Genomic DNA, 10,869 nt, shown 5'->3' with positions numbered 1-10,869 from the left:
CTTTCAACTTGGGAATTTTAGTTAAATATACAAGTGTTATTAACTAGATTTATCGAAAAAAAATTGTCCATTAAGAACAACTCAGTCAAAAGATATTTCAAAAAAATCTTTAAAATCGAGGTTCCGCTCTCGACTCTTTCCTCCTTCAAAACTTAATCAATCGGAACGAAATTTGAGAATCTGAATAACAATGAAATAATCTATGTCGGACCGTTTAGCTTTTTTGGTTAATTGTTACCAATCTTGAGTATCACACCTTTTTTTGCGCCACAATGAAAAAGGCCGTTTTTGGAAATTTTTGATTGGCTCTAGAGTTTTTAAAAAGCAGAATATCAAAAAAATCAAAACGGTCCGACACAGATAAAAATAATAACAATCTGTGTTGAAAAAATCATTGCTCTATCTTCAAAAACCAGGGAGGAAATAGTCGAGAGCGTTTGTATGGAGAAATGACCCCTACCGTATCGTCTTAATGCTTATAAGACGTAAGATCTCGTTGCCATACAAGCTACTTAAAAATATAGTTGTTCCGCGCTGTTGTGTTATGAATTAAATATTTAAAGTGTGAGAGCTGGTTGGCTGGCGAGCGGCCAAAGTGGCTCTCGGGCCGAGATGAGTTAGTTCGCGCTATTAACAGAGTTAGGCGCTGGGGATTCAAGACTGTGCCAAAAAATAGTTAACAATAGGTGAAATGTGTTTAAAACCTGACAAGAGATAAAGCTTATATAACCCGCCAACCTTCAAGGATGAACATGCATCTTCTGGGCGGGAATACACCATCGTAGGCCACTTCTTTGCCTTTGGCTTGTCTGTGGCCAAGTGTAAACCCATTTATAATAATTAAAAAAAAAGTGAAAAAGGTGTAATTTATACTGTATTCAAACTGGCATTTTCAGCTTACGCGGTTAGCGCCCTGGAACTCTAGCCCACCCGGTCACGGCGGCAACCATCCCAAATTCTTGAGTACATGCAATCTCTGAAACGCTACGCGTCTAACACGAATTCTGAGGGTTTTCTATAATGACATACATTTCAATTTAGGTATAATCTTATCAAGTCATGTCAAGAAATAGTTGACTAGTTGGCAAAAACAATATTCTTGGTCAAGTAACAATAGTTGTTCCGCGCTGTTGTGTTATGAATGAAATATTAAAAGTGTGCTGAGAGCTGGTTGGCTGGCGTACGGCCAAAGTGGCTCTCGGGCCGAGATGAGTTAGCGCGCGCTATTAACAGAGTTAGGCGCTGGGGATTCAAGACTATACAAGACGTTAAAAATAACAGTTAACAACAAGAATGTGTTTAAAAACTAACAAGAGATAAAGAAGCATATACATACATACAATCACGCTTGTATTATCCCATAAAAGAGTAGGTCGAGCACATGAACTACTCAAGTTTCAGTGCCACTCTTGGCAAAAAGGAGTTAAAAGAAAATAAAATTATGACATTGCAGTGACAGGTTGCCAGCCTCTCGCCTACGCCACAATTTAACCCATATCCCACAGTCGTCTTCTACGACTCCCACGGGAAGAAAGGGAGTGGTGAAATTCTTAACCCGACACCACACGGGAGAAAATATATATGAAATACTTACGAAAAAGTGACCATTCCCTGTGATTCCTGAGGCCTACGCTACGTGGTTTACGCCCTAGACCTAGAGACCACCCGGCCACGGAAGACGAACAGTCTCAATATTTTTGATAAGATTCGGCGCTGGTGTTTAGACTTAAAAGGAAAAGTAGTACAAAACGATATGCAAATCCCTCATTATATTCTCTCCGTAATGTATGTATGTACCCAGGTGTAGGTACCTCTTTTTCCACAATTACGAATATTTCGCCCCAAATCGAAGCTCCTAAAACCAACCTTAATCATTAAACAATCTCAATAAGCATTGATTCCCAAACCATCGTTTAAAACTTCAGAAATCCCAACTATCCGCGCTTACAACTCTGACTATAAATTAATTCCCAAAATGTATCATTTCCAACTCCACTCCCAACAGAAGAAAGTCATAAGCGCCCTTGGTTTACAAGAGACTTAATACATTTACTCTTGAGATGCATCAGTATTGGTTTTAGTTCAACGCGAACTGATTCATTTGAAGTAGTTTCATTTTCGTGAGTGCGAGAAGTTTAATGAATACTCATCGGAATGGTGTCCAATCGAATGGATATTTAGATGCAGAAAATGTGTGTTCATTAGTAATTTTCACCCCTTGTGTTTATTTTAGATATGAAAGCAAATGAACAAACTAATCGCCTGTTGGTAAACGATTTACCGGTATAGCAGAAACGAGTTACCGGCCTCGAAGATGGGAATGGAGAGAGCTTCCAATTTAATGATCGTCTCCACACGGGAATACCACAGGCGGCAGAGTCTAAAGTTTAGGGCTGACAGACTTTGATCGATCTACAACTTGATTGGGAACTGCATGTTGACTGCACACCAACTGCAAGTATGCCCTTTATTACTTGTTTGGGTTATCGACGTTTACCTATAGTCCATTTGTGTTGGCTCTTAGCTGTGCCAGACAGAAAGTCACTCAGTTGAGGACTACCAACCATTTTTATCCTTTGAAATAAACTATTATAGTAACGAATGACTCGATTTAGTACTAAGCTATCTATGAAGTTTATAACGTCAGTGTAGCAAATGCAAAAGTGCAGAAATTTATGCATGTCCCGGCCCTGTTTACCAGAAACTAATATGAGTTTGTAAATTCTATCCCGGATATGTAATTTAGTTTTGAACTTCGCTCGTCGCTTCGTCAAAGAGTCAATTCCTACACTTTGAGCGCACTGAATATTGACAGTTTAAATTAAGTTATAATTTGTGTGTTTGACATTTTTGGACATTGTGTATTCGAAAAGCAATTTTGAGTTTTATTCGGATTTGAAAAATCTATATTAATAAGTAAATAATTTTTGACATAACCTTCACGGTTTCTTCCTATTCCAATAGATACAGTGAGCTGCAAAAGTGCATGGCGAATTTATCAATGAATTCATTCATCATTTCTCCACGCAATTTCGCAGCTGATTGTACCTTATCAAACGGAACGTTTGAAAGAAAACGTGCGAGTTACTGACGTCAACGAGAACTCGTTGAGCTCTGTCAACCTTAGCGAACACAACACAACACTATGATTTACCTGGTTTCGGCTTTATTTAACCCTTAATTTGGCAGACATAGAAAACATTAAAAATACCGTTTTTTTTGTTGAATACTATTTTTGTGGGTCATAAGGAGCCCCGAAAAAATAATGAAAAAAATCACAATCTTTCAGTTTTTCAGGAAAAATATGTTCGGTGTGGCGAACACTGCCAGCTAATCAAGAATAAAACACATTTCACCTACTCAAAGGTTAGCTGGAAGAAATCCCTTAAAGGGATAAGTTCGCCTTTGTACTGTCTATCCTGTGTCATATTTGTGTTTTGTGTTTTGTACAATAAAGAGTTTATACATACATACATACATAAAAAGTGCGAAATAATTTGCTATATAAATTTTAAGAAACATGCAAATTTATTTGTAGAAAATGAACATAAAAGTATTGTTTACACTTTGTGTGTCCTTTGTGTACTTTGTGACCCCGAAACTAGACCTCCTTCGTAATGTTGACACCGAACATCCCGGTACTCTTGGAGACGGTAAGGGGAATGTCCTGGAATCTAGGCGCTATGTTATGTCAAATGGGGTTTTATATGCGAAAAATGTGCAAATCTTCTTACTGGGGTTCAACTCGACAAGATTATGTTTACCCCACTCGGATACCTGCTCAAAAGAGGCCTCGACTTGAGACACAAGTTGCATTCTGCATAGCAAAATCTGCTCACGATAGGCATTTTCACGACCTGTCTACTGTCTATCACCTGTGATGTCATCCGCATAACAATAGATATTGCTAGTTACTAGCATATCATTGTTATGAAGGATGAACAAGGTCGGTGATAGGATAGCTCCTTAGGGTACACCACCGTTAATGGGTCGGATTTCTGAACATTGATCATCGATGAAAACTGAATTGCTCCGCCCAGTTAGAAAGCTGGCTACCCACGTGCAAAGCCCTTCTGGGAGCCCGTACGAGGGGAATTAGGGAAGATGCGTCTTATGCTAAACTCTATCAAAAACTTTAGGTAACGATATCTAGGCTAACCGCCAGAGCTTCTTCCTTTGTATCAATGGCGGTGGCCATTCAGTCAACTATACCACAAGATCACCAGCGCTACGACCATGGCGGAAGCCGTATTGCCGGTCACTATAAGCTGGTGCTCTTCAGGTACGCTAAGAGCTGGTTATTAACCACTTACTCCATTACCTTGGAGAGAAGAGAGATTCTCAAATCTGGGCCTCAATGGGCTGATAGTGTGCAGGGTTTGTGCGATCACCATTCTTTGCAATTGGATGGACTCAAGCAGTCTTCCAGGATGACGGGCATTTACCTGAGCAGTATGAAAGCGAAAAAGATGCGTTAAAACCGGGGTTAGCTCCGGAGCGCATGTTTTCAGCACAATAGCTGGTATACCATCAGGCCCGTTAGACTTATTGACATCGAGGGCAAAAATTGCACGCCTAACTATACTTTGAGTGAAGCGAACCTCGGGCATGGATGCCTCACAGCGCGGGTTCTGGTGTACGGAGGCCAAAGTACTTTTGGGGAATCTTCCCACTTCCCCTAAAATACTTTGTCCTCATGATGAAGAGGGGTCTAAATCCTCGCTTTAGGACCTTCCTCGTGCAAAGGGTATCCATCGCGGTTCAACACGTAACGCGGTAAGAGCACGGGTAGGTACTTTTGCATCGGGATGTGCGTAATTAGGTTAGAGTTAGCTATTCATTTTACGTATTCAGATGTAAGAGTAATGTAATTTACTTTTGTGCTCTTTTGCGAAATAAATATTTTGGTATAAAGTCCACCGATTAGTTGGCAATGTTCGTCACATCGAACATGCAAGCCTGAACTCAAACACTGCGTAGCTGGCGGTGTTCGCCACGCCGAACATGCAACCAACCTACTATTTCACTGTGAAGATGGCAGTGTTCGGCACCTCGAACATGACTTTTTAAGTGCCACTGTCACTAAATTAAGTCTTACACTAAACTATAAACTCTTTAGTTCGATTCATTACCTAATTGGTAACCGATAAATATCGTTTTTATTAAAGTGATACCATAAAAATCTAATATAATGTCATAAATAACTAGATGATACTTCGCGGTTGCCGTCTTGCTGCGATTTTGCGTGCACTGCTGGCATACGAATATTGCGACAGTAATAAATTAATTTTCTACCAATTAAAAAAATACAAATCTACAATTTGAGTCAAAAGAAAAATAAACAAAGATGAAAATGCGTCCAGTAGATTTTTTTGAAATGTATGTTCGCCACAGCGAACACTGTCCAATTAAGGGTTAAAGGTACAGAGTTGGATTTTATCTGGTCTAGATCAGAGTGATATGTCTAGAAATTTCACAACCTCTCTTATTGTTATCAAATAAAACGGTAAAACTATTTCCTTCAGCGCAAGAAGTTCAGCAACGCATAAGTGGCTCCCCTGATGTTGCTTATGTCCTTGGGCGGCGATGACTGCTTACCATCAGGCGGCTCGTCTGCTTGTTTGCTGCCGCTGCTGAAAAAACCCCGGCCGCATAACAACGTCACAGTAGACCGATTCTCATGAAACATGGCTAAGTACATACATACATACAATCACGCCTGTATCCCATAAAGGGGTAGGCAGAACACATGAAACTACTAAAGCTTCAGTGCCACTCTTGGCAAATAAGGGGTTGAAAGAAAACGAAACTGTGACATTGCAGTGACAGGTTGCCTACGCCACAATTTAACCCATATCCCATAGTCGCCTTCTACGACACCCACGGGAAGAAAGGGGGTGGTGAAATTCTTAACCCGTCACCACACAGGCCAATGCTAACACACAATGCAATGGCTAAAATACACAGGCAATGGCTAAGTACCTACACTCCCGACTAATTCAGCTTTCAAACAAAAATAAATAAATCTAGTGCATAGTATATAAATTTTACCGTCGTAGTTATTTCCTCGGAAACGCACCAAGGTGGCATGTTATTTCAGCCATGCTCAGTACACTAGTACTGTTAATTAAAATATTTCATGCTACGAAGACAGGACATTTCCTAGAAAAGACGAAGGTAAAGTATTATGCACTACATCTGAAATGGGTTTTTACGAAACGCATTTTTAATCTGAAGCTCCAACTTTAAAATAACTTGAAGGATAAAGAAAAACAAGTCGATAGACTCTCACGCTTTAATATTTTAGCAGCTAGAACTTTGCTTGTAACTAGCGCCGTTGCTCGAACAAGTTTGCTAAGATTCCTTAACACTTGAGATTCTAGTTTGTACAGTATAAGGTTAATGCTGCTATGTTTTTAAAGCTGCTACATTTATACGGTAGCTAAGCTCAAATATGTTGTATTTGTTAGGTTGTACTTTTACCGCGATCTCTGTTCATTCATGTTTAGAACAACAAGACAATTCAAAAGTGTATAAGTATCAGAATAGTAATAGAATCATTGTTTCGTGCATTTCGCTACTTACTTACACCTGTAGCTAATTACCCTAGCTGATTTCTTTACCGTGTTATTTATACATAAATTCCAAAAAACTTGCAACCTCAGCTGTCAAAATCATACCTACCAGCTATATCTATCTAATACCTATAAACGAGACTTCTTATATATCGATTTATATACATACCTACACTACATCCGTCGATGTCGGAAGCAGCTCTAACGATTTCGCTGTTTGTTATGTGGGGGTTTTCAGTAAAAATCGAACTAGCTTAGGTAGTCTTAGTCCGTTTTCACATTATCCGATCCGATATCGGATGTCGGATGGAGTTCAATAGAAAAAATCCAAGATGGCGCCTGTAATGTATGGGATATCGGTCCGACATCCGATATCGGATCGGATAATGTGAAAACGCACTTAGGTCCCGGAAAACACGAATAATCGAGTTTTAGACGGTTTTTCATTTATAATATTAGAATAGAATTCCCAGTGAAGCTCGGTTGTCCAGGTTACTTTATTATTATTATTACTTAGGTATTTTCTGCATAACTTACCACGTAATGTCATGCGCTTAAATCTCCCAAGCGCTCAATAATATCAATGCTAAAACATTATATTAGGACTACCAACTAAAAGGTGAATAAAAATACTCGCATCCCAAAAATAACAAGTATTTCACCACCAAAAAACCTGTTACTCAGCTCATGAATATTTTCACGCAGACTCGTAAAAAGCCGATCCGGCCACGATGATTATTATAATAAGAAACGATGAAGGAACCAGTTTATTGTTTTTCTTTTTCCTCATTTCTTAGGTAATTCCAAGTGGGTATTTTACGGCGTACGTGTATACACGGGAGACTTATTTAGGCGCATACTATTGTATTAGCTAGCAGCTAAATAATGTAGGATAGTCAGCTAAGGCTAAGATGCGATTTCTATAGCATAGCCTATCCAAGTGTCGTTTTATTCAAGTTTCTTTTAAATTTTACGTATCGGATCGGAGAGGACTACCTAGATAGAACTCGCACCCTGTCTACTTTGCTTAGTATCAAGATCTGTGTCAGGTGTCCCCAATATTTATTACAGCCGAATGGCATTTCTCCGACGCCAAACGAAAGCGATACGCCGCTGGCTCTGTCGCGCCAATACGCAAGCGCGATAGAGATAGATATCTACTAGCGCTTCGTTTCGTGAGCGTTTCGTGAGCGATTGTGCCATTCGGCTAGCCAGATCAGAACAGAAAAGGGCTATTTATTTTATTAAATAACGTAAAATAAACAACATACCTAATTTAAAAAACGCTGACATCATAATTATAATAGGTTAAATAGGTATAGCGCCGAGGAGGTCGTTGACGGAATTACGGTGATTGATATCTGTTGTACCTATAGGTTTAATGTCTCCTACTAATCTCCTAACAATCTCCCAGATACAGTGTAGTTATGGTCTATATATGACTAGCTTTTGCCTGCGGCTTCGCTCGCGTTAAATTTGAAAATTGCGGAATTCTCCATACAAACCTCCACCCCCCATTTTTTTGAAGCGGGGGGTTAGAAAGAGACAAAAAGTAGCCTATGTCACTCTCCATCCCTTCAACTATCGCCACTTAAAAAACCACGTCAAATCGTCAAACGTCAACAAACAGACACACACACTTTCCCATTTATATAATATTAGTATGGAAGTATGGATTAGCCTACGTGCTAGAGAGGCAATCCCTTATCTTATGGAGAGGTGTTTTATCTGTATTCAATCACTACTAAGTTGTCTACGTGATCAACGGTAGGAATGTCTACTAGCCTATCACATAGGTCTTCGTCGTTGGTTAAGGTGCCCAGATGGTCTGATCACATTGTCCAGCTGGATAGCAATGCTGATCCGCTGAGCGAAATATTAGCCAGCCCTTTGGTCACCAAAAGCACAGTATAACAATAAAGAGTAGTACTATCGTACAGTATGGCCACTCCCGCTCCCCGCTGAAAGTGCCGCCCACCACCTCTCGGTTGCCTCACAGTTACCGCCTGTCAAAAACGCGAACAGTCGACCAATCATATTTCACTCATACATGTATAGTACGCGTTCACCTGCACGAGCTTAGACTAAGTAAGTGCTAAGAACGCACCTCTTTCATATATTTAATCGCCAGTGTCCGAGGTGTGATAAAGCATCTGTAAGGTGCTTTTTCAGTATAGCACTCATGCTTGTTTTAATTTGACACTATTAACCGCGACAGTGAATACTTTAATCAGATCCTCCTTATCAAATGGTCATATTAAAACCCCTTGAGATCGATATTGCGCCAATCTATGTTTTTATTACCAAATAAAAAGCAGATAGCGCGCAAATTGAACGGCGCCAATAAACAATTTCCAACTTTAATCCCAATATTGGCTCGGTGCAGCGGGGAAACAGGAAGCTGTGGAACAGGTAATAGTTCTGAGGGATCCGTACAGCGATAACACTAGAGGTAAGGTACGGGGATGAGTGTATTTTTGCAACCAACATTTTTTTACTCATTGTCACAGGTGTTTTTGCGATATCAGGATTTCAAAACAAAAAAAATGGCGGCTAAAAACGGGTCGGATCGGATAATCTCGTCACTTACGAGTACGTATGTATATATTAAATTTGAAAAAATCTCGTATCTCACGTTTGTACATTCCATACATACTTTACAAGTTGGTTTCATTTGTTTTTTTAAAAATTAAATTTGGAACGTTTGTGTTTAGGTACTTTTGATCAAATCAATGGTAAACTTATGAACTCCCAATAAGACTGATCAATTGATCATTATTTGTACACTTACCCTTATTGACCTTGTGTGCCCAATATCCATATTTTTTCGTATCCTCGAGTTTTTATTACCTACACTTAAAACTAAGTCGTTTACTTGCGAGCTAATTTGGCTCAGACAGAAAGACCTCCAACTCTGATTCGTTCAACTTGCAAAACGATGTCCGTAGTGATACTGCGTGGAAAGTTTGCTGGCATTATGGGCACTTTCATACGGGAAACGGCTGGGAGAGGTTTGTTCTTATCTTTCTTAGTGTTTCACCAATTTTAGATATTAGGTATATCTGAATTTACAAAGGTCTATCTTTCAGTCAATGTGGATATCATCGCATCCAATCGGGTAAATGCACCCATAAAGGTTACTAAACTAAAGATCAAACTATTCAAACTACTCTCAAACGAGAAGAGAAGCTTTCTTCTGCCAGTGTGGATGAGGAAGGTTTCAGACTTGTATAAGAAAGAATAATTAACAATTATGATTACAAATATAATACATACACGACCGACATCACAGATGTCATATATACCATAGATCAAGCAAACGTATCTACTTAGCGTGTCAAATGAACTCAGTGAAATCCACTGAGTTGTCCGTCTTTACTCGCAGCTTGCAGCTTTCGGGCGTCAATTTTTGTAAGTTGAAGTCAACCAAAACATAAAAAATGCCTCGTTACGTGATATTCAATTGCAACAACACAAAAATTATGAACAATCAAGAGCCTGAGATATATTTAAAATTACAGGCAAGAATCAACTTCAGTACAAAATTTGACACGCTCGGCCCCTATATATGAATTTGTTTCTTCTATCTAAATTAAGTTCTGTGACCGACATACATACATTGACGACCGGTCTGGCCTAGCGGGTAGTGACCCTGCCTGCTAAGCCGCGGTCCCGGGTTCAAATCCCGGTAAGGGCATTTATTTGTGTGATGAGCACAGATATTTGTTCCTGAGTCATGGATGTTTTCTGTGTATATAAGTATTTGTATATCGTTGTCTGAGTACCCACAACACAGGCCTTCTTGAGCTTACCGTGAGACTCAGTCAATCTGTGTAAGAATGTCCTATAATATTTATTATTATTATTTATTACATACACGTACAGTTACAAACGAAAGCCGCAAATTATTATTTTTTAACCGACTTCAAAAAAGGAGGAGGTTCTCAATTCGACTGAAAATCATAAGAGCGTGTCACATATTTTTAGCAGTTCTCAAAAAGTTTCTACAAAAATTAAGAAAAAGTTAAATCATTTGCTTTTCTAGTATCTATATTTTCTTAATTATAACAATTATCCTGTAAATATCTTACGAAAGTCGACTTATATTACTAAATGTTGATAACAAAATAGGATCAATTAAAATTTGCTGGCGTGGCTATGTACAAAGTTTTAGAGAACTGCTCTTTTGGGTGATTGTACCTATCACATTATACTATTGCATTTTGCATTCCAGCCAGCAACAGCTTTAAACAAAGGTTAAAATGATGAAAGGGTTTCTCCGACTACTACGGAA

Source organism: Leguminivora glycinivorella, chromosome 18 (assembly GCF_023078275.1).
Source record: "Leguminivora glycinivorella isolate SPB_JAAS2020 chromosome 18, LegGlyc_1.1, whole genome shotgun sequence".
Taxonomy (NCBI): Eukaryota; Metazoa; Arthropoda; class Insecta; order Lepidoptera; family Tortricidae; genus Leguminivora; species Leguminivora glycinivorella.
This window is presented reverse-complemented; position numbering follows the sequence as displayed.